The sequence below is a fragment of the Ictidomys tridecemlineatus genome, chromosome 6, assembly GCF_052094955.1.
Source record: "Ictidomys tridecemlineatus isolate mIctTri1 chromosome 6, mIctTri1.hap1, whole genome shotgun sequence".
Classification (NCBI taxonomy): domain Eukaryota; kingdom Metazoa; phylum Chordata; class Mammalia; order Rodentia; family Sciuridae; genus Ictidomys; species Ictidomys tridecemlineatus.
This window is the reverse complement of record NC_135482.1, coordinates 48,629,800-48,655,847: the sequence shown is the minus strand read 5'-3', so window position 1 is coordinate 48,655,847 and position 26,048 is coordinate 48,629,800. Positions and strand designations below refer to the sequence as shown.

Below are 26,048 nucleotides of genomic sequence, written 5' to 3'. Positions count from 1 at the left end.
ATTATTTTATATTCATAATTAAGTTACCCTTTTTATATACCTTGATGCTCTTTTGGTTTACTCCTGTTCACATGTATTGTGTATGGATTTAACTAATTTAACTCCAAGTTCAACTGGATTTCCACCTAATTGCCAACCCTGTTTAATGACAAAGAGATCTAAAGGGATTGAGTGACCAATCAACATTTATAGCTTGTCAGTAAAATAGACAGGAATTCAACTCTGGTCTTCTTTCCATTATACTTTTCTAGGTGGAAATACCTAATAATTATTCAGGTAAACTAGTTTTTAACATTTTTTTTTCAAGTGGCTTAAAACACGCACATACTTTGACAGATTATTGATACATCTATGAATTTATCCTATGGAAATAAGCATAAAAGGTTAAAAATAAATAGTTAAAAGAATGTTTATTACTGCAATTTTACAATAGTAAATTGTTGAAAAGAACCTAAAAATGTCTAACAATAGGAAATGTATTAAATATAACTAAATATAGTTATTAATATAATGTTCTGCAAGATTGTTCACCCTAGATTGCTAAGTGGTAAAAAGCAGGTTACTTGACATTGAGGAAAATAGCATCCATTTTTTGCAAAAATAAAATGCATGGATGCATAATAAAGATGAGAATAAAATAAATGTATCTCAAAGAAAGCATATGTTAGAATTAAAATGATGTCCCCTTTCTTTTTGGCTTACCTATATTTTTCCAAATTTTACACAATGAGAATGTATTACTTTAATTTAAAAATGACTGTCACTACAAGAATCTTATTTGATGGGATTTGGGTAGATAATAAAAACCACATACGAACAATATATCAGTATTTTCATTAGGTAGCTTTCTTATGTAAGAAAGCTGCTTTTATCTCTCTACTTAACATATTATTAATTTCCTGTAGTGATATTCCACTGCTGTAGCTCTTTAAACTTATTAATTGCCTGTATTTCTATCCATAAAAATGCAGACAAGGCTTTTTTCTTGTTCTCTGGGAGAGATTATTGTAAGATATTGAGGATAACGACCCCTAAGCAAGTATTCAAGGAATAGCTTAATTTGTTAGGGTACTACAGCAATGTGATAATAATTATGATTTTGTTTCCAGTGTGGGAGAGTAAGCTGTGTGCTAAAGCCACAGACTGTACCTCTTCATAGTTCACCCTGTTCAAATGCCACAATGATTGGAATGGAGAACCGGAGAAAACATGGGAGGATTGTTCTGAAATGTCTTTCCCCTTGTCAATCAGCAACACTGTACTGGTCAATTTTTTTTTTTCACCGCTGTGACTAAAAGACTTGATCAGAACAATTGTAGAGAAGGAAAAGTTTATTTATCGACTTAAGTTTCAGAGGACTCAGTCCATAGACAGCAGGCTCCATTCCTCTGGGGTTGAGATGAGGCAGAACATCATGGAGGAAGAGTGTGGTGGAGGAAAGCAGATCACATGATGATCAGTAAGCAGAGAGAAAGACTCCATTTGTCGGATACAAAGTATATACCATAAAGGCACATCCCCAATGCCCACCTTCTCTAGCCACACTCTACTGGCCTTTAGTTCCCACCCAGTTAATTCTATCAGGGGATTAATTCAGTGATTGGATAAAGGCTCTCAGCCTGATCATTTCTCCTCTGAACCTTTCTGCATTGTCTGACAGATGAGCTTTTGGGGGATACCTCACATCTAAACCATAACAAAAACCATGCTTGTGTGTGAAGTACGGCTGCAGTTGGATCAGGGATGCTAACATTTAATTTAAATTCAATTAAATTTCTAATTTAATTTCTAAATTCAAGGAATACAAAGCCAGTGTAATTAAAAGTAATGAGATGCAAAATTCTCTGGTTAGGTATTTGTTCTCCTATTCTGATCATCATACCCTTCTCTTTCCTCCAGGGTTTATTTGCTTGTTTCTGACCTCCTTCCCAGACATTTCTACTCTGTTCAGCGGATTGTTCATTTGTTTGCAAAGAAACCATTCATTTTCAGCCTGCTCGATGACATTTCACCCTTTTCATTATCTTAGCAAAACCTAGCTCTCACCCAAAAGACGCTGTTAGCTTCCTTTACAACTCTGCTGAAAGGTGCACATTCTTCCATAAGCTTGACACTTACAGATTTGACAGGAAGGGTCAGATCCCCCTAGCTCCATGCTATTGATTCTCTACCACTGGTCTCCTATCCCAGGGCTGGCTTCACTAGTGCAGTCTCACAGACTCCTGAAATTCTTGGGGTTTAATGCTTTGCGGTTGCCATCTTGAAATTCTCAACAATTCTTGTGGGCTGAATTACATATCCCCCAAAATTCATATGTTGAAGTCCACACCTTTCACTAATTAAGAATACTGTGACTGTATTTGAACATAGTATCTTTAAAGAGATAATTAGGTTCAACAAGGTCTTTGTGGTGAGTTCTAATTCACTGACTGGTGTCCTTAAGAGATGAAAACAGACTGCACAGAGAAAAGACTGTGCAAAGACAGAGGGGCAGTATATGGTGCTTTGCTGCAAGGTAATACAATGATTGAATGTTATCATTTGTGTTTTTTAAGGGAACTCTGGTGAAACAATGGAGCATGGACTAGGGATTCAGAGTCTCAGCTTGCATGGAGTCCATCTTACAACTTCCCTACCTTCCTAGGACAGGTTTCTGGCATCCTGTTCCCCACACTCTACACCTCTGGTCCCACTAACCTTCCCCTTCTGGTCCACTCCCAGGAGTGGAGTAAGCCCACGTGTGTTCCACCAGTGCCCTCTGCCCTGGCCAGACAGGGGATTGGGTGTGAATGCAGACACAAATAGGGAGAAGTTGGGTGAACAGCTCCTGTGGCATCTTTGGGTAACACATGGTAGTACCATCTCCCCTCCAAGTTGATAGTGCCAAGATGTGTTTGGTAGGTGACTTGGCAGGAGTGAGCCACTTGCCATCCTGATCCCAGTCCAATGTGCATCCTGGATAGAGGTTACCCATTCTTGCTTTTTGCTTTTTTGCAGTGAGTTGGTGTTCATAGTAAGCTTTTTCACTGCTGTGACTAAAAGACCTGATGAGAACAATTACAGAAGGCAGAAAAGTTTATTTGGGGGCTCACAGTTGCAGAGGTCTCAGTCCATAGACAGCAGGCTCCATTCCTCAGGGCTCAGGATGAGGCAGAATATCATGGGGGAAATGTGTGGAGGGAAACAGATCACATGATTAGGAAGCAGAGAGACACTCCACTCACCAGATACAAAATATATACCCAAAAGGCGTACCCTCAAAGCCCACCTCCTCTAGCCACATCCTAATGGCCTTCAGTTACCACTCAGTTAATTCTGTCAGGGGATTAATTCACTGATTAGGTTAAGGCTATAACCCCCAATCATTTCTTCTCTGAACCTTCTTGCATTATCTCACACATGAGCTTTTGGGAGACCCTTCACATCCAAACCATAACTGTTGGGATGATTGGGATGATAGGCTGTGGGAAGGAGAGACTGATTTCTCAGCTTCCAAATGGGGTGTAGTGCATCAGGGGAGGCAGAGCTCAGAAGTCTGCGGGCTATGCCCTGAGGCATGGGACAGAGCCCTTCCTGGGCATCCGTCAGCGTCTGAGCTACCTCTGTAAGGATCCCCATGTCCAAGCGAACCAACATGAAATAGCAATAGAGACAAGTGAGAAGAGAGATTGTAGGAGAAAGACAACTTTTTTTACTTTACTACATTGAATAGCACTATATTCCAGCTCCTACATTTTCTTTTAACTTTGGGTCCCTCAAGTTACATAAAGCCAGCCACGCTCAGCCCCATAAGAAAATGTCACCACTTTAGGGCTCATACAATCTGGTTATTTCATCCTTTCCACTTCTCCTCTGTACTTTCAATTTACTCCCTTCAGCTAGTATACTTATCTCCCTCCCAGTCACCATGGTGTGGTCATCCATTGTTAATGTGCCAGCCATCTTCAAAGCTAACTGTCCATTTCATTGACCTCAACATCCAGTCTAGACGAACAATTTCCTTTATGGCCACCCTCATGTTTCTCATCACCCTACAGTTCCGCCTCTCAACCTTTGCACTGGGACCCAGTGCACGGACTTAGGGGCAAATCAACCAAAGTAGGACACCAGGTAAGTTAGCTATTGCATTTGAGCCTCAGTTTCTCTGTCTGTAAAGTAAGGAGAATAGTGTTGACTTTATAGATTTGTTGTAAGGGTTAAATAAAATAATATGGATGATGTGCTTAGCAGGATGCTTGGCACTGAAGATGTTCTCATTAGGTGGTGAGTGCTTTCCTTTGAATTAGGCTGTCACTCTCTGCCTTCCATCAGAATTGGCCCCAAACACTATGACCTCAGTCCTTCCATTTCTTCCTTTTCCCTCAGTCTCTCATGACACTCTGCCCCTGCCCACCTCCACTAAGCTTCACTTCTTTTTTTTTTTTAAGAGAGCAGCCTCCTCAGTTTCTTTTCTGCCTTATTTGAAACTGCAAAGTGCCAGCCCAATGATGTACTTTCGCTGTACCCAAGCACTATTAGAGTCACCTGTAGGATTGTGCTGACTCCGTGCCACCTGGCATTTAGAGTCCTCAACTTGGCCTCTCTGCTGCTCAGTAGCCCTTTATGGCTCAGGCCATGCCGGCCCCTTTCTGCACAGTGGCTGTTGGAAGGCCAGCCTCCAGCCTCTTTGCCTTTCTATCCTCCCACTCGACTGGCCCCTGAGCCTGCTTTCAGCATCACAGGGGAAAAAGCAGGCATCAGATGGCCCCTTCATCCCCTCCTTTGCTTATCAACAGATCAACATCCCATGCATCCGCACTCTCTCTCTGCCAACCCAAGGATTTTCTCCTGCACTCTGGATCCCTTTTCTCTCCTTTGCTCAGCCAATTATCCTTTACGCTTCACCATCCACCACTTACTTTCTATATCATCTGCGTCTCTACAATGTATACACCTGATTATAACTTTTTCAATATTTAGGAGGAAAATCCCTTCCTTAAACATAGATCTTCATCTAACTTCCTTGTCTTCCCAGCTGGGCTCTTCAGAAAGCAGATTTTACTGACTCGCCCTTCTTCTTTCCTCTTTATTCCTCAGCTCCGTCCATAAAAGGTTTGTCATCTTCTCTACTCCAGTTTCAGACAATCAATGGCCTCCCAAGGGTTAATCCTAACCTAAGGGTCAATATTAAGGCACCGCCTCACTCGGTTCTCTTAGCTGCTGACATTGTTGAATAGTTTCTTCTGAAAAATCTCAAATCGCCACCCCCTTTCTCTTCCCCTTCCAGAATACAGCTCTCCCTTGGTTATAGTTCCACCACTTTGATCTTACTGCCTCCTTCACCTCTTCCTCTTCTGCTATTTACCTCAGAGGTTGCCATGTTCTGGGCTTCTACCTCTGCCCTGCTTCTCTTCTCTCATCCCCCCTTCCCTGCTTTGCTCTGCTCTCCTCCTCTTCCCCCTCTCCTCCTCTCCCCCCTTCCTTTTTCTCCTGTCCTCTCTCTTATTCTCTCTCATGACCTCTCTTGATAAATTCATTTACTCCTGTGACTTTAACTACCCACTATATTTTCTGATGACTCCCAAAACCCTGGGCTCCTGGATCTCGGAATCTGAGTAGTATCAATCAGCCACAAAGTTTGCCAGTTGAATTGGGAAACTCAGTTCAGCTCCATAAGCCTCAGTTTCCTCATCTGTAAATGAGATCAGTAATATACGGGTTAGGCTTATGTTTGACCTACTTCTCAATTCCAATTTTGCTCCCTGACTTGAAATAAATCTTCTAGTCTATTTTACTCAAAATTTTGGAGGCCTTCAAATAGTCAAAGAAGTCCATTTTGAAACAGTCTCCCATACCTATGTAAGACTAGTTAACAGGAGCAATCTGAATGCAGTTATGTACAGTGTCTGTCAACTCCTTTAATATGCAGAAAGCATATCTGGGGAGCACTGTCCACCTAGGCATTCCTTACCCAATGAAACCACTGGCAATTCCAGAAAGCACCGTGCTGCTCTAGCCTCTCTATGTGAATGGCTTTTCTTCCTTGCCACCTTCCTCTGCCAGCCACCCCAATCATTTCTTCATCAGCCTACTAGTAGATTGACCACTTCCACTCGATCTCTCCTGCAGCACTGATCAAATTTTACTGATGCCTACTTATCAACCATCCTGAACTTCATTTTTCTGTCATGTCTCTGTCCCAGAGCCCAGCACAATGCTGGGCATACAGCAGATATTAAGCATCCGTACTTGGATTGACCAAATAAAAAAACAATGGAGAAATGCTTCATCAGAATTCCACTAGGGGTCACTTTCTCTACATGTTAGGCAGAAATAGTTCAGGCGCTTGGTGAATCCGCTCTATGAAAAATTCAGCTTTGTGTTTAATTTTTAAAGTCATTTGTTGTTTATTTAATGGAAACTGAAATTCTGCCATGTCGTACAAGCCTCGAAGCACTGTATGAATGTCAGCTCTATCTGATTTTATGGATAATGTCAATATTCATGTTTGTGTAAAAAATGAAATTGAATATGGCATTTAATTTTGCATATTAAGAATTCAGATCACTGAACTCACATAAAAGGTTACTGCCTGTTTTTAAGTGATTATCCTTAGATAAGGTTCATATTTAATTAGTTCATTTAAAGTATATTTCTAAATGATCTCAAAGACCTGTGCTAAGTGTTTATTTTCCCCACTTACTTTGATTTAACATCAGTTGCAAAATTAATGATTATTCCTACTGATCATCTTGATCTGTTTACTACCCCAGAACTTTTACTAGGGGGAGGTGACATGAAAATCAAAGTAAGAGCAGCAGAGGAATGGGACCAGGTGGAGTGAGGAGGGAAGGAAAAAACGCAGTGATATTGATTAAATTCTATTGTTATATTGTGTGCATGTACAAATATGTAAGAACAAATCCCACCATTATGTACAACTATAATGCACCAATAAAAATATGAAAAAAATAAGAGTAGGTGATCAGTTAGAAGCTGATTTCAGTAGCAATTAATAGCCACGTAAATACAACACCAATATCCTTAGCACAGACATAATGCTTAAATATTTGGGCTGATTTCCTCAAATTCAATATTCTTGACTCATCTTCAGAACAGCCATGGCACCAAGATTCTGTTTTTAAGGAAAAATATTGTTCTTAGTAACATTAAACTTGTAATGGCACAGCGAATGGCTAAATACATAGCTTAGATTCTCTGTCAAAGGTTTAGAAAACACAGAGACATCAATCAATGATTAAACAGCATGAGGCAAGAGCACAGGGGAGGAATTACTAAAAGGATGGTCGCCTGATAATATTGGGCTGTGAGGAATATTTCCCATAAACTTTGGGAAAGCCCTCCTATGAGACGTCTCCCTCTCATTACAGAAGTCTCCAATATCCAATGTCGATGGTTGCAGGTAATTTCTTTATTGTATGCCAGGAAAATTCTATCTACACCAAATAAACTTAGTCTCTGTGTGTGAGCCTATTGCACAAAAATTTTCCTATTGGGAATATTCTTACCATTTGGGGAAAATCTCCACATTTACCTAACTGCAGGAAGTCTTTGTTTCTTAACATTGATTCGTCGTTGTTGCTGCTGCTGTTATTACTCTTGGTTTTTGTGCCCATCTCTGCATCGATTCCAGAAAGAATTCTTGGAGCAAACATAGCCGGTATGAGCTCTGCTCTGAATCTCTAGAACAAGCTGCCCACAGAGGAGTGACCTTGACCTCTTCCTCTTCCTCTGTACGTGAACAGCAGGGTGACTATAGGTTTTGGCTTCATCCCTTCCTCCATCCTTCTCTCACCTCTCAGATTAAGTTAAACTTGTTTTAAGTCCTCTTTTAACTCTACATACATCTCCTTATTACTATTTACATGGAGTTTCTGGTGATTTTTTGATTAATAACTGTCCGTCAAATTCAGCTGAGAGCTCTAGGAGAGCTGGATGTGAGTCTTTGCCCAGCAGAGTGTCTGGCATGAAATAAACACTCAATACATAAATGCATAAGTGAGTAAATAAGTGCATGCATGAATGTTACAAGGGATGAATAAACAATTTAACCTGTAATACCGCCAGGTTGTTGTGAAACAGTAGAGAATAAATATATGTCACTGTTTTTCCTAGTAAGACTTGAGATGACAGACGTAGGCAGAAGTATTTTGACTTTGAACCCTGTCTAGAGAAAAATTCTATCTTCAGTTTCTTCCCATTCTTTTGAGGCAGCGCTCCCAACTACAGAATGCAGGATTCTTTAGGAAATTTCTGGAAGTGGAAGAAAGGTCCTGGATTATTTTGGATGGGTGGGTATGAGTCAAAGAAAGCCAAAATGTTCTATATGATAAAGAAACAGAAATGTTAAGTGTTTTCCTTTGCAGCCTAAGAAATCTGTGATTTGGAATTCTCAGTACATGGAAGAGGATAGATGGGAGAGGGGATTCAGTAGGGAGGAATCCCTACTCAGGAATATGTCACCTCAGGACTATGTCACCAAGTGAAAGATAAAATGCTACTCCTCCTCTCCTAGGTACTCCTGACATCATTTACTAATACAGAATACAGTCTAAGTGTTCAAGTACATTGCTTATTTGATCCCCATGAGAACCCTAGGAAACAAGTTTTCTGTCTCCTAATTTTATAGATGAGGAAACTAAGACCCATAAGTCAAGGAATTCACCTAAAGAGACACAGCTGGTAAGTGGCTAGTGATGTAGCAACCTCTACTAAGGAAGAATGAGGGCATTTTAATTATGCTAAAGCCTGATATTTAAATTTTTTTACTATATTTTTTAATTTTTATTTTGTTGTGGTGCCGACAATTAAACCCAGGGCTTCATGCCTACTAAGAAAATGTTCTACTACTGAGCTATATCCCTAAACCTTTTTATTTTTTGAGATAGGATCTTCTAAATTGCTCAAGAGGGCAGTCTCCCAAGTAGCTGAGATTATAGGCAGGCACCACTGTACCTGGCCTAAGTCTTAGCTATTTGAGGCTTAACCCAAATGATGTTCATCTGTGCTAGGTGCTGTGGCTACATGGTGAACAAGAGAAATTCCTCATCTTCTTGGAATCCACATTAAAATAGGGGTATTGAATAATTAAGGAAGCTATTTAAGTGAAATATTATGAATAATTTGATAGAAAACAATGGTATAGGAATATTTATGTGTTGTTACACACGGAGAGCTCAAAACAGTGCAGGGCTTGCAGTAGGCATTATAATTTTTATCATGATAAATATCATCATTAGGAAAAATGCCTACACAGAATAAGAAACTTTTCCAATGGGGGGAATAAGGAAGCCTTCTTAGGGGAATTTGCACCTGTACAAAGACCTGGAGGCAAGAGAGAGTCCATCAAATGGGATGAACTGCATGAAGTTCGGTGTGGTTGGAGCTTAGGATGATGTGAAAGACAGCAGCAACAGGAGAGTATATAAACTCAGGAGCTAGACTCATACTAGGGTAGAAACTTCTAATCATGTTTTATGCTGTGGGCAATGAGAGCAATTGATGGGGTTAATTTTAGGATGACCCTAGATGCATTGTGAATGGCTATTTCTGGCTGTTCAGAGGAGAATGTCTCCATGGCCTCTTGTCCCCTTAACCACCCGTGCTACTGTCTTCTACATAACCCTCTGTCCATCACCTCCTTCACTCTCCAGAATGTTCTAACATTCTCCTGACTGCTTCACTCTAATTTGACCACACAGCCATGACCTTCCATTTGTAAGATGTTCTGAACTCAGTGCTGTTTCCTGCAGCTTCACAACAAAAGACTGAAAGAAATTAGAGTGGAGTTATTGCACAAAATACAAACCAGAATGAGATAGCAGATTTCTCCCTTAACCCACAGCCCACTGTGTCCAGCGTCCTTGTCCCTGCCAGCTGCCATGTGGCTAGATGTGCTTTCATTTACAATAGATCTCTTCACCTGGTGCCTGTCCTTCCTATTCCTTGAGACCACAATCCTCTGTCCCCTGCTCCTTTCCCATGTCAGCTGTCATTCAAAGAAGTCCTAACAGGACAGTGCCCCTTTCCATTATCCACACTAGTTTTATTTACTTATGTTTTATTTTTTTGAATTCCCACTAAGCTCTGGGTCTTGACTTTGAATAACCAAGAGGCTCCCAAGATGAACTCTGCTATCCTTCCCAGTCGTACTTTTCCTTCCTGCTCTCCATATTTTATAAGAACACAGAAATCCTCAAAGCCTAAGTGACTTCAAAGTTCAACAGGTTGTCAGTGATAACTTTTAGATTAGAGCATTTTTTTTTCCTGAGACTTCTGACTTCCAGTCCCATATATGTTTTGTCCAAATCTCCTTCTTCCATCTTGAGAGGTCCTTGAGAATGTGGAAATGTTAGGTGGCTCATCTCAGTGCCTGCAGTGTATTAAGATTATGCTCCATGAATGTTTGCTAAATGGGTGTGCTTCATTCACGTTCCTTCAACATTCTTTAGATGAGGTTAATTATAGGATGACACTGGCTGCATTGTGGAAAAGGGATCAGAGCCCAAGCTACCCTGCCTTTCCCTTCAGTGTCAGTGACCACTTATGGCCAGTAGAGGACAGCAGAAGCACAAAAGCACTGGTCCTAGAGGGGCTTGCTGAAGTTCTGCAGCCAAGTGGTAGTCAGACATATCATGGAATACAGTGGGTGGTTGTCAGATTTAACAAACAAAAACACAGGATACTATGGGACATACTTATATTAAAATTATTTGTTCTTTTCTGAAATTCAATTCACCTAGGTTTCCCACATTTTTCCTGAAACCCCAACAAGTGCTATTGTACATGAACCTGATACTCAAGAAGTGGCTATCAGAAGCACATTGGCAGGAATTTGCCCGGGACAGCATATGGTGAACTTATAAAAAGCAAATGTGAGTGCTTATGGTACAAGGGATTGGCTAACTCAAGTCAATATCACAGGCTGCCCTGGAGGACAGACTCTATAGTGGACAATGAAACGATCAGTATGACATGGCCTTCCTCTGTCACCTCCTGTATGGGGTGGTCCTCTATGCATGCCATGCAAAAAAATGGTGACAGTGGAAATAAAATATGAAAAACCTCAATATGTGATCCCAGATCAAGTAGTCATTATTTAACTGGAAACATTAATAATTATAACTTGTAATAACCCCCCTTCCTTGATCTTGGGGGTCTTTCAATTTGCATAACAATCCATGTCCCTTATTCCAGAATCTTAGTTTTCCACATAATTTTCTGCAACATTTTCTTTTCCCTAAGGCTCATTTCGTTCTAGAAACCTCCCATACCTCTGCTTTGTTAAATAGACCTTTCTCTAATTAAATGAGGATATTCATTCTTAATTCAATTGATAAACACAAACATTGAATAATTTGAAACACACATTCATTTGGGTCCACATATACTGAGTATCTACTGTGTAGAAGAAAGTTTTCACCATTTGGAAACTTTAAATCTAAGCCAGGCGTGGCAGCACACACCTGTAATCCCAGCTACCTGAGAGGTTGAGGAAGGATTGAAAGATCAAAGCCAGCCTCAGCAACTTTAGTGAGGCCCTAAGCAACTTAGTGAGACCCTGTCTCAAAAAAAAAAAAAAAAAAAAAAAAGAGGGCTGGAGTTGTGGCTCAGTGGGTAGAGCGCTCACCTAGCTTGGGTGAGGCACTGGGTTCGAACCTTAGCACCACATAAAAATAAATAAGTAAAAATAAAGTCATTTAAAAAATTAAAAAAGAGTAGGGGATATGGTTTAGTGATTAAGCATCCTCCTGGGTTCAATCCTGGTACAGAAATAAATAAATTCCTACTTAATAAAATAAATCACTAGAAACCAGAGTAGAGATCCTCTGCATCTAAGAATCCTAAGATATTAGAACCTAGGAATCAGGCACTTGGTCCAAACTCCTCAAATATGGATGGGGCATGCCAGGCCCAGAATGTCAAGGCTTGCAGCAAGTTCCACATAGAACTTGTGATAGGACTGGGGTTTGAACCCTTATGCATGCCTCCTTGCATTCAGTTTAGTACTACACAAAGCTGTCACAAAGCTTTAGCATTCAAAGCCCTTCTGGGCCAGAACCCCGGTCAGTTTTCCAATCCCTTATTCCATTCACTCCCAACATACATCCTCCTTAATTAGATTATAGACACTTTTTTGGCAAGGGCTCTTATGTGCCTAAACTTAGGTTCTGCAGGACCAGATAGGATTCAGCGTCCTTTGGCTGGTAACTCTTTTCTCCCATAAAACCCTTTAGGTCTGTGACTTTATAACAGTTTCCTCTGGACTGTGTTTCCCTCTTCTGGTGGTTCTCTCTCTGCCACCTTCGCTCATGTCTTTCTCTATCCTGAAGAAGGAAATGTTCCTTTGAATTTACTCTATCACTCTCCCTCCACAACCTCATCAACTACCATTGTTTCGTTGCCATAAAACCCCCTCTCTGACTCCCAAATCTCTATCTTTAGTTCTGACACTTCCCTAGGATCTAGACATTCAAGACTTATCTAGATATCTCTTTTCAGATGTTCCACAGATTCCTCAAACTATCCGAAACTTTTCTATCTTTAGCACGAGCTGTTCTCTCTTCCTGTATTCCAGGTCTTGCTAATGACATCATTGTTCATCCAAATTTTCTTGTCCCCTTCATTCCTCTAATTGCTCACCAAGCTCTTTCAAGTCTGTCCTTAAAATTCCTTGATCTCATTACCTCCTCTCACACCTCCTGCCTTGGTTAAGGCTAGGAGTCAGAGATTCCAATGCCTAAAGGAAGTGAATAAGAGAAAGAGGACTGTGTCCAAATAGAGTCAGCAGGCCTGATTTAAAGGAGGCACAAAACACTTAGTTTAAGCAAACTCTTGCCATGAGGGAATTCTGGTCCACTATTGCAAGATATTCCAAAATTAGGAGAAGCTTATATTTATAATGTGAAATCTTCTGATTTTTAAACATGCCAAGTTATTTAATTAAACGTTTTTTGTTTTTATTGTGGGTGGACACAATACCTTTATTTTATTTATTTATTTTTATGTGGTGTTGAGGATCAAACCTAGTGCCTCACATATGCTAGGTAAGCGCTCTACCACTGAGCCACAACACTAGCCCATATTTAATTAAAACAAACAAACAAACAGTTTGGATGGGAAAAAAGCACACCCAGCCCCTGCCATAATGCCTGTGGGTAGATTCTGTCTTTGCTGACCAGTTCGAAACTCATGTGTAAGCTCTCCTCCATTTTTGCATAGACTATTGCACAAGCTTCCAAAGAAGTCTTCCTCATCCACTCCATTGTCAGAGTGATTGTTTACAGATGCAGTGGTAATGATGTTGATAATCAAAATTTTAATTCTGAGAATTCACTATGTGCCATTTATTTAATCCTCCAAATAGTTCTATGCGATACTATCATTATCACTGTTTCCAGATTAAGTACTTCTGAAAGTCTAACCCTAGAGTTATGCTTTTATTGACCTTTTCTATCATTTTTTTTTTCCTGTGGCCTTCCATATTCTAATCTGGTGGTTTTTAATCTTTTGTGGAGCCTTGATCTTCCGGCAAACACTACAGAAAGACTCCAGAAAATCCTTACTTGATTTTTGTCACCCTACTCTGAAGTGCTTTCAAAGCAGTTCTACGATCTCCTCTGATACTTGGAACCAGCTGAGATTGGCAATGCCTTCTGGGTGGTGTGCCCCAAGCATGGACTGAGGTTCTATGTGGACTTTGGAGTTTCTCTGGCCAGTTCTGTGGATGGTGTGAGCCAGTTGCTCTGAGGGGGTTACATGACTCATCCTGTGCAGTCTTCCTGGGGCTCTGACATCAGGCCCAGTTCTAGAAGGGGTGCTGGCAAGCCAATCACTCCCACTGGATAATGCATATTTTTTAAAGAATTATATGAAATTACTGACATGCTAATTTGGAATAGCTTAAATTATTTAATATACACGGGAGCCCAGTAAAAAGTATTTGTGCCTTAGGAAAGGTGTCATGTAACATAATAATGGATAATTCAAAGAGAGTTCAAAAGAACAGACACAATATAGGGATTAATTACATCCTAATATCTTACTGTCATCTTTTCAGGTGAATTCTCCTACTTCAGAAATATCCCGAAAATGATCATCACCATCATTTGGTAATAATATCATTTCACAAAACACTAATAGGTGAAGCTTTTTCAAAAACAGTGTAGGAGTTGTAAGGAAGCACTGTTTTTTTCTTGAAATGCGAAGTCATGGTCAAGTGTTAAGGGAACGGTGTCAATCAACAATAATCTGTCCCAAACAGAGCCAGCTAGGAAAGTACAGAACATTCATTTCTCCTACCTGTGCACTATTAATCTTAGACTCCGGTGTTGTAGAGTTCTTACAAATTGATCCAACAGCTGTGAAAAATCAAGTAACCTCCTTAAAAATAAAACAAAATCCCTCCTTGCAAAGTGAGTTATTTATCATCTATTGATAATGTGATGTTGTGGTGTCTTTATAATTGTTTTGAATTTGCCCAAATGTCCCAGAGAAGTGTGTATCTGTTTGACAAGTATCAAAATACAAGAGAGGTAGCAAATCAAGGCTGATTCCACTGTGCTGCAGTGTGAGCCTCCTGCCTCCCTGGCACACCTGGGAATTTGAGGAGGTTCTCCAAACATTCCGTGTTTTCTTTCATTCTTTCATCCAAAATGGAATTCAGGGTTTTGTTGTACCTTAAAGAAGTCTGCCACCGAGTAAAATGTGTTATGGCACTGAGCCTTTCTTTTTGAAAGGAGATTTTTCATATTCTTTTGAAGTTGCTCTACAGCTGCTTCCTTTATCCTGTAACTTTCTGTATTCTCCTCCTTGTCCTTCTTCAGTCATTCATTTCTCTCTCTCTCTCTCTCTCTCTCTCTCTCTCTCTCTCTCTCTCTCTCTCTCTCTTCTTCCTCGTAATTCCAATTTAGTTGATCAGAACTTTCTTTACTCCAGTGTTTCATAAGCTAGATGAAGGTTCTTTTTTTCTCCTTGGTCAGAAGTAGATATTGTATTTAGAATTTTCTTGCAAATAGAGGGTTTTTTCCAGCCACTGAACTCACCTGTTAGTGTGAAAGCAGTTTGTCTTCTGTGTGAGATGGACCTGAGGAATGCTCAAATACATTTCTGCCCCACCAAGTTCGTCTATTTCATGTATTACAGATCACAGATTGCATAAGCATGACTTTTTCACATGTTCTCTGATTCTCATTCTTTCTATTCAATAATTAATTCTATAGCCAATATAACACAATATCTCATCCCTGTCACTTTTTAGTATCTCTGCATTGATTTCAATTGACCACTCTCTCTGAAACAGCAAACCTCCTGCAGTCACTCTCTATCCGCTTAGTGTCTTTTATCTTTGCTCCTAGTACCCACCTGCACTTAATATTTATTTTTGTACGCTGTTTGACAGGGATATGGTCTATTTTGTTTATTTATTTTCTTCTCCAGTATCCAGAACAGTAAACTATCCTAAAATATTTATTGACTGAATAAATGAATTATAATAACCTAGTTCTTCTTTACTAATAATTTCCTAACATTTTACTGCCTTATTTCCTTTTCTTTCTTTTTCTTTTTTATTAATCATATAAGATTATAAAATGCCTAATAAAGTCCAACCTGGCCCCCTAGGGATTGATCCCCAGTGTCAACTCTTTGTGGTAGCAGAGTTGATGTGGTTTTTCTTTTAGCGCTTATCTCAATAATAGCAAGTTTGCTAACATAGGAGCCTCTATAAAATGTATTTAAGGAGGCAGTAATATTAAATTAACATACTCTCTTATAACTTGTAAACTCATATGTTAAAACAGAAATATAAGAGTATGGTCTTAGCTTGAGAAATATTTTAGCTTGAACAAATATTCATATAAATAAACTAGATTGAATTGTAATAGAAGTAATTAAAGTCAATTACTTTGCTTATAAAATTTAGGTACAAAGGCTTAAAATTAGAATTAAGTAATATGGTCAAAATTTCCACCAAAGCACCTTCATGGCCAAGAAGAGGACATGAATGTCCCAAGGGTCTTGAGGTATTACAACACCTGTCCCCTCAAAGATGAAATTACTTTTATCTTACTTAACGAGTCATTTTGGGGCTGGAGCTCTAGCTAAGTGGCAAAGCACTTGCCTAGCATTCATGAGGCACTGGGTTCAATTCTCAGCACCACTTACAAATATTCTGTCTATCTTCAACCACAAAAAAAAAAATTAAAAAAAAGAATCATGTTACTTTTTCATTCTATAAAATATATTCTTTCCTTAAATTCTAATATAAAATATTAGAATAAATTATACTGCATGTATGTATGTCAATATATGCTGTCCTGTATATCTAAAAAGAATAAATATAAAATTTTAAAAATCCTTATTTTAGTATAAAAACCCATTGAGTGACATGAGTCAACTGGACACTCCAGAAAACATTTTATCTTGAGACTTTCGATCCCTTCTGGAATATCACCACTTACCTACCGGGAGTCTGGGTTCCCAGCGTGTGAATTTATGGGACTAGGTGCCAGCTCTTTGTGGGTAGTACCATTTGGGTACTGCACAACATTATCACAATATTTTAGCAATCAAAGTCCTTCTGAATCCAGCCTCCATTGTAGTAGTCCAGGTTCTTGTTCCATTAGCTCCCAATATACGCACCTTCTCAATTAAATTACAAAAAATTTTTTCCACATTTTAAAAAAATTGGTAAAATTATAGAAACTTTTTTGGCAAGAGCTCTTACTACTCCTTTATATGCCTCTCATTGTACCCACCAAACACAACCATCTCATACATGATCCAGTATTGTATTAGGACAGATAGGCCAGGTTCTAATGAAATAAGAAGCAACTCCAAAGGGCTTGAAGTGTAGCTCAGCAGTGGAGTGCAAGCCCAAATGCATGAGACCCTGGGATTGATTCCTGGCACCAAAACAAAACAATCAAACAAGCAAACAAATAAAAACCCACCACAGTCTAAGTAGATTAATATTGCAAAATCTCCAGTAGGTCTGTATATTCTCAGAGCAGTTGTCCACTACATGATGTCTTACTGTTGCACTTCGTAGTCTTCCCATTACAAGGCAAGGAATCATCAAGACTGGAGAGTTGAGCCCCCACAATCAAATGCTTCCACCATGAAGTGTCGTGTGCTGCTCTCCTGCCATTGGTCAAAGCAAGGCAGGTAGCCATGATGACCTCCAAATAGATGGGGAGTGTAGAAAGAGGGGAACCAGGTATTAGTGGAGAATAGCACTACATGCCATGTGTGAGATATCTGTTGACTGAATAAAATTTAACACATCTTTATTTTAATTTCTGCTGTGTATGCAATTGCCAATCTCTATGGTAATGCTATTATTGACTCATTTCTTACCCTAACTCTACCATTCTTCTTTGGATCCCACTTAAACAAACAAAACAGAAAAAAAAAGGTGCTAGCTTAAACTTTCATTGGAATGAATTAATTTGAAATACTTTCAACATAACCATGAAACCACTGTTATCATGACTACATCTTGATCGTACCTTTTACCCCATCACATTGACTAACAGACCACTAAACCTTATTCTCTCCCCACTCTCCGGGTAAAATGTTTAAGGTTTACTAATGATAACTTCACAGTGTATTACCTGCCTTGATACTTTATAGGCACACTAAAACTAATAATATATTTTGAACAAAACAGAGAACACATTATGTAACAGGAAAACATCTTGCAAAGAAGCAGCATAAAGCATGAGATACTTGAAGATTTTGCTTCAAAATGATTCAGATTAATTGATTGATTTAATAAGTACGTCCTAGGTACTTAGTAAGTACTATTCCTAGGATAGATTTCAAGGAAATGAGAGCTTAGTTTATGAGAGATAAGTTAGTTATGTTTTCAGAAGCGTTACAAGTCTGCCTAACACCTATAGTGACTTCACTGTACTGCCCTGGCTGAAGCACTACAAGTACTGGTTCTAGCCCACTCTGTCTACTCATCTCATACCCAATGCTTATGCTTTAGATTTCAGTGACCACCACCCCGGGCTCACCGCCCCAGCAGTCCTGGAATTCCTCTGTTCTTTCCCCACCTGTTTCTGCCTCACAATGACTTTTTGAAAAATATGAGTCAGTTATCTCATTGAATGCTTCATCTTTTAGATCAGGTATAGGCAAACTGTGACCTGTTTTTATATAGCTTCAGAGCTAAGAATAGTTTTTATATTCGTAAGGGGCTGTAAAAAAAAAAAAAAGGAAAAAAGAAAGTGGATGATGAGAGAAGGAAAATGATGTAATGGATACCATGTATGGCCTGCAAGACCAGAAATGTTTACTCTGGCCTTTGGCAAAAGAAGTTTTCTGACTTTTTTTTTATCTTTCTCACTGGTCTTCTGATCTTTCTCTTTCCTCCTGGTATTATTTAGTTGCCTCCATTTCTTAGATTTGGGGAAAATTGAAAATTAGGTATATAGTTGTGATATATAATATGGCAGTTTCTTGCCACATGTGGAGACTGAACACTGGAGACGTGATGAGTTCAAATTGAGGTGTACTGTAAGGGCAAAGTACACATGGAATTCAAACTCTTAGGATGAAAAAGAAGAATGTAAAATATTTCATTAACAGTTTTCACATTGATTACCATGTTAAGTTAATATTATGGGTGAATTAAATAAAATGTATCATTAAAATGTCACCTGTTTCTTTTTTCAATGTGGTAATCTCTAGAAACTTAAAAATCACATATGTGGATCATGTTATATTTCTATTGACAATAGTGGTCTATAGACTTTATTAGAATCAGATTAAATACTTTGGGCAAGAATTCTTCACATTGAATTTATACATTGAATCTTAGTATAAGGCACAACATCTTCCATGTCTATTATTACTAACACTGTGCCATAACCTTATTAAGAGGCAACTGAGAAGAATATACAGTGTTTAGGTACATTTTGTCCTTTGCAATTTGTAATCTATTACAGTCACAAGATTATTCATTCCCCAATGACTTTTCATTTAATACTGTTGGTATCCTTTGGTAACCCAGGCTTGAGTCAGTTATTACACTGCAGACTTAATCAATGTGTTACAATCAAGCGATCATTATGGCTATTATTTGTTTGAAACTCAAATTTCTGTACAAATCATGACTACATGATTAAATGCTACACAATTAAAATCTTTAGCTAGTGGGAGACTTTGAAGCTGGCTCCTGAATCTCTTGTCGTAACTCCGTTAATTTTGAGTGTTTCCCTACTTTCTAGAATAAGAAATTCAGGTTCAACTAATTCTTTCTCTGTCCCAGAGGTGAAATCAGCCATTTCATAGGAAGTCTCCATTTAAAATAAACAAACAAACAAAATGGAATTCCAAAATCAAGATGAGGGTAATTGGTGTGATCACCTATAGGTGTGATTACTGGGGTTACCCTGCTTTTAGTTTTTTTTTTCAATAGACAAAGCTACAAAGTATATTTAAGAAATCAGAAGCATATATTATTGACAATTCTAATTTCAGTGTAATATTATGTTTTTCTCAGATTCTTTTATATTTGAATGTCTTTTCATGCATATTTAAATCCTTTGAAAAAAATGTGAGTACACTTACTTATTATCTTTAACCTACAATATATAACAATTTAAAAATTACAACAACAATATTACAACCAACATTAATCCTAGTGAGTAAAGTTTATTTTGCAGATCTTTTGTCTTCAGGGTTTAACCTACTAAGGGGGTATAGTCAGAGTATCTTAAATAATTATTCAAATTGTTCAAAAGTAACTTGAAATAATTATTTTCCTTTAGAGTTTATATTGTATATTTGATAGACAGATTCATTTGTTTCTGTGTTCAGTTTTAGGTTTTGTCTTTGTTTCTTTTATTTTTGAATATATAAAACATTTACGGGCTGAGGATGTGGCTCAAGCGGTAAAGCGCTAGCCTGGCATGCGTGGGATGCTGGGTTCGATCCTAAGCACCATGTTAAAATAAAATAAAGATGTGTGTCCACCGAAAACTAGAAAACAAACAAACAAACAAAAAACATTTACATGGTTCAGAAGCCAAGCTATGTAAGTTAAACTTAGAGCTCCTGTCACACTTCCATGTCTTCTGTATCCTGTTAATACCCCATTTATAGTAACTATTTTCATTAATTTCTAATTTACCTTTCCTATGCTGTTTCACTTTGTTTTGTTTTGCAAAAAATATACATGTATGCACATTATTAAAACTATATGCATGTTGTGTTAACTTTCTGTCGCTACAACAAACGCCTGGCATAAACAACTTATAAGGAGGAAAGGTTTATTTTGGTTCCTGGTTTCAGAGATTTTAGTAGTGATTGGTTTTGGTTCTGTAGTAAGGCAGAACACCACGGCAGCAAGCAGGTGGTAAAACAAAACTGCTTACCACGTTGTGGCCAGGAAGCAAAAAGAGAGAAACAGGGGGTCAGAGTCCAATATCCCCTTCAAAGGCATGCCCTCAATGAACTAATTTCCTTCCACTAGGCTCCACCCTTTCCTAATAGCACCTACATTGGCAACCAAAAGTTTAGTATGTGGAACTTTGGGAGATGTTGGGGGACATTTAAGACTCCAAACTGGTTATACATTATTTTATGTTTTTCGTTTCCTTATTTAAGATAATGTCCTGGAAACCACTCCCTGTCAGTTTATAGAGCTCTTCCCTACTGTTTAATTTCAAATAGCTGAGGACTACTTCATTGTGGAGGTGTACCATATTTCATTCAATTGGTTTCTTATTGATGAATATTTCTGCTATTCCACTCATTTTCTGCTAGAAAAGCAATATATCAAATAACACCCCCTTTCTTTCTGTATGTGTGTGTGTAGGTGTGTGTAGCTGTAGTTTTAGACTAGTTCCAGGAATCTCATTATTAGAAATATTCCAAGTGATTCTGATACATAGTCAGGTATAGTAAAAAGCATATCCAGGAACCAAAAATTAGGGAAAAAATTTTTTTAAATGAAAAAAGAACAGATATCTTGAATCCTCACCTATACTACCTAGTAAAGTGCAATGGAATGATGTGAACAGACCCTTAACACCTGGAATCTTGTGCCGAAGTCATCATGTTGGTAAGGAGGATATCTGATGTATACAGCATTTACACAAGTGAAACTCAAGCAGGTGTGTTTCAGTTTGGCTATGTTGCCTCTGAAGTAGCCACAGTGCAGTTATTTGCATAGAACTAGAGATCAGAGCAGGATGCATTAACTTGTAGGTTATAGAGTAGGTAAAGGTTATTTGAGGGAAGAATTATGGAGTGAAAGCTCTTAGAATCCAACCCTGGTGAATACCAATACTTAAGAGGCCACAAAAGGAGCCCCTAGGGGACCAAAAATGGACAGAGAGGAAAGAGGAAAACCTGAGAAGTCAAGTGACAAGATCTCAGGAAGTGTTTTTTTTTCTTTTGCAATATTTCTTTACATTTTACTTACCATAAACATTAATAGAGCAAATACTAGAGAAAGGCTTTTTAATAATTTGATGATATAAAGTTGAGCACTTAAAATAACGCTTGTTCTCCCCACCCCAATTCAACATGCAGATATCATTTATCTTTATATAGGATGATTCTTGAGTATCAGTCTCTTGATAGTTTTGAGAATCTTTGCTCTGTAACTTAAAAACAATTTAACAAACTGTACACAATCATGGCATAATATCATCAATCATAGCATTCCCCATAGTGATTACATTTACACAATATCGACACCAAGATCTATGTTTTAGAAAACATAGTAATAAGTCAAACCACAAAAATCCAGGATTTAGTTTAAATATATTTATGAAGACCATGAGAAACTGATGTGACTCCATTTTTGAGAAACCAGCTTCTACCTCAAGGCCTGTCCTAAGGAAAGGGGTGTGACCCTTGTCCTGGCAAAAACCCACTCCTAAGCACATACCCACCCTGCTGAGTTGTTTGTCTGCAAATAACAGGAGAGATCTGTGGCGACAGGTGTCCCTGACTCAATTAGGCTAGGTGAAGACCCACAGCAACCCCTTAGCAACCACCAATCAGCATGAGACAAGGAAAATACCTGGGATGCCAGATGACCCCCCTGTAGTTTATGGTGGTTGATAACATGTTGGGAAACCATGTAGTTTAGCACGTACACCCCTCGTGGCCTAAACCAATCAGTTCAAAGGAATCCCCCTCTTGTACTAACCAATCACCCCTACCCAACTTGTTCCCGCCAGTGAATGTGCTAATTAATGTTAAGAGCTATTGTTTGATTTTCCCGAGGTATAGAATGATTTGCTGTGAGATGTTGTGACTCGTAGAGTATCCCCCTAAAACCTATAAAATCTCACTGAACAAAGGATTGGGACTCACTCCCTGGGACCACTGCGTCAGGAATGGTTGTAAGTCCAGGCTCAAGCTTGCAATAAAGACTCTTGTGTGATTGCATCAGATTTGGCTCCTGGAGGTCTATTGGGGTCTCACGAATCTGACATTACAACTGATGCTGAGCTCAAAAGAATGCAGGTATTCATGACCACCTAGATGATAAAGCTGGATATTGAAATTCCTTCATTGGGGCTGATGATGCAATTTTTCACTGATCTCAAGTGAAAGGAAAGTGACTACAACACTCGGAGCAACCAAAAGATCTTTATTGCAGCAGTGCAACAAAGAGAAAAGAAAGAAGGAAAGAGAGAGAGAAAAGAGAAGAGATGAAGAGGGAAAGAGCAAGAGCAAGAGACAGACAGAGAGCGCGCGCAAGAAAGACAAAGAGAGCAAGAGAGAGAGAGAGAGAGAGAGAGAGAGAGAGAGAGAGAGAGAGAGAGCGCTAGAGAGAGAGAGCAAGAGAGAGGGGGGCCTGGCAGGAGGGAGTTTTTATAGCCCAAATCTAATGGGGCCTCTGGGTCTGCAAGCTGCCTTGTTGGTCCAAGGGGGGTTGAGTGCTCAGCCTTGAGCAGGACTTGACACAAACAGGTGATAAAGGACCAGATAGAGCAGGGTTTGAGTGCATGGGCTATCTTGCAGCCAACATCTGTTCAGCCTGCCCTGCAGAAAACACAGTTCAGCCTGCTCTGCACCCAACACCAAGTATCTCCATATTTGTTTACTTTGACTTCTTTTTTTGGCACTCTTTCTTGCATAGGCCTGACTGAGGGGCAGTCTTTTGCATTAAAGTTACTTCATATGACTCTCTATTTTTATTCCCTAATTCCTCATATGTAATATTTTTTTTTCTTTGGGGATTTTCTTCAAGGTTGAGATCAGGTCCTAGAGCAATACAATCAGTAATACCAGTGGGAGTGGATTCATTCATAGAAGCACTGCACGGAATTGACTCATAATGAGGCAGCATCTCTTTTTCTATGTTGTCTGCTGCTAGGGATGTCACAAAAGAGGACTGACCACTCATATTTGAGTCATATTTTGACTTTTGAGAATAATGCCCAGGTGGCAAAGATCGTTGTGTTTGCTCCGATCGTAAATCTTCTCCCAGAGGGGGAAATTTCAAGGTTCTTGAACTTCTCTTGGCAAGTTTCCATGAACGAGAGCTTTCCACCAGAGTATGTCATGATGCAAGCAAATATAAGTTTAGGGATGGAACCATATTTGGGATGACTTGAAAGGATTCCTTTACTAATCAATCCTTGAGTAATCAACATACTTGTTGCAGCCAAGGCACAGCATCTAGTTACATCCAAAGTTCTCTATATATTCAATGTTTGGCATACACCTCGTTTATCTAAGAGGTCATTGCGTCAAGAGCAGTGGCCAACGCCTGTAATCCCAGACGCTCAGGAGGCTGAAGGATCACAAGTTCCAAGCCAGCTTCAACAATTTAGTGAAGACCTCTGAACCAGAAGGTTTTCATCATTGCATTATGCAAGACTCTTCTTTCTTCCTCTGTTGGAATGTGATCAGCCCCTATACGGGGAACTAGTCTTGGAAGTTCTGCATTCAGCTCTCGAAAATCAGCCCTTCCCATTCATCTTTCCTCCTGCCCACAGCGACAGACCTCAGGAAGAGCCCAAGCGAACAGAGGGCGGAGGCCTGGAGGGGAGCCTAGAGGAGGAAGCGAAGGAGAAAAGTGCATGGGACCGCAGAGTTGGGAGGGGGCGGATTGCTAGGCTACTGCCAAGAAGTCACCAGCTACCGCAACCGGAAGCACTCAGGAAGCAAGGGTTTCAAGAAGAAAAATTGTGGGAGGCCAACCTTATGGGTGACTGAGTTACACTCCCCAGCTGGGTGCTGAGGCGCTCAGTCACAGAAATGGGTGTGTCTTGCTACAGCCCCATGGGTGAAGCTATGCTCACCTGGTCCTTTGTAATATAACCCCTTGCCCTGTTTAGGATAGAATCTTCCATGGAAGTGCCTTGTGTGTGTCCCCTCCTCTTACTGTGCCCTTGGGTGTGGCCTACCCAGGTGTCAGTCAACCTGCTGACAGTGGACATCATGAAGATAGACTCAGCCCCCTGAAACCTGACCCCTTGCCCCATTTGAATAGCTTCTCCTCAATAAAAGGGGTAACCGAGTGCCTTGCTCTCTTTCTGCGGACCCTTAAGGTCAGAGGAACCGTCACAGCAACCCCAAAGAAAAAGGTATTTGTGTCTCTTGTGTGGTTACTTCGTGCAGCCCAGTTAGCCCAGTTTAACTAGAGTGACCCCTGAGCCTTTTGGTGGCGAGAACAGAAACCTGGCAAAAAATTATCTGTGTCAAATCCTGCCAGGTCAGGTAAAACAAAGGCTGAAACATATCTACTGGATTTAGCCCATTGTTGGAGCAGATTCAATGATGTGGGGAAATAGTAGCCATATCTCTGGTTAGGAAGGATTTCAACATTCTACAGGTGGTCCTTGGAAACATTGGGGTTTTGTTAGCTGCAACAAAGTTCTTCTTCTAAAACAAACAGAAGTATACATTTGCTAATTTGTGTGTATTTATTGCGGGGGAGACTCTTTCAGTTTTTCCTCCCACATTTTTTTTTTCTTATATCTTTGGTGCTGGATATTGTTTAGCCCTTCAGTATACATAGTGGATTACTTACAGGACTCCCCTTCTGCTTACTAAAATCTGAGGATGCTCAAGTTCCTTACATATGATGGCATGGTATTTTCAGATAGCCTAGCTACATCTTCCCATACTTTGCATCACCTCTAGGGTATTTTGGGGGGGAGGGGTACTTGGGATTGTACCCAGAGGTGTTAACTGCTGAACCACATCCTTGGTCTTTTTTTTTTTTTTTAATTTAGAAACAGGGTCTCGCTGAGTTGCTTATGTCCTCGCTAAATTGCTGAGATTGACTTTGAACCCGCGATCCTCCTGCCTCAGCCTCCCAAGCTGTTGGGATTACAGGCATTTGCCACTGGCTCGCATCTCTAGAGTATTTATGCTTAATGTAAATGTTATGGATATAGGTGTTATGCTGTTATTATTTAGGTAATAATGACAAGAATAAGGGCTATATATATTCAGAAAAAAATATTTTTGAAAAATGTGTATAATAGTGTTTCTTAAAATGTTCTTTCAAATATGATCCTCATCAAGAGAACCAACGCTCCAGAATAATTTTTTAAAGTTCTTCTCCTCCCTCTTATAATTCTCTTTTCTCCATCCCCTTCTAATCTCTGGGCTGCAAGTCCATAGTTTTGCCCACTGCAAACACTTTTGGGAGACCAGCACGTACTCACAGAGGAAAGGATGAAGAGGACTTTGAATGTTATCAAACCCAGTAGTTTCAAAACCTGGCGGAGCATCCCAATAGACAACCTGGGACTTGCATTAAAAAGGATACTAGGTCTCAGCTTTAGTTCCCAATTCAGTGGGTCTGCAGTGGAGCCCAGAAATCGGTGTACTTTTTAGAGTTGAAAAAACGGGGCCTCAAACAGGCACCACTAAAGCCTCCAGATCAAGAATTCTCTAGCGGCCGGAGGTTTGGAAGATCACCCACTATTTTGATTTCCAGCTTGGACAGTTGCTCTAGGCTCCGTCGACTGGGCCTTTCTCGCCCCGCCCTTTCCCTCTTACCCCTCCCTGGCCCCTCCCTTATCCCCTCCCTCTTCCCTCCCCGGCCGCCCCCCCCC

General features: G+C 39.6%; 1 pseudogene; it reads right to left on the bottom strand.

The window, feature by feature from the left end:
* Positions 1-23,006: 23,006 nt before the first annotated feature.
* LOC101967577 (OCIA domain-containing protein 1-like) lies at positions 23,007-23,953 on the bottom strand (annotated as a pseudogene).
* Between the last annotated feature and the right edge of the window lie 2,095 nt (positions 23,954-26,048).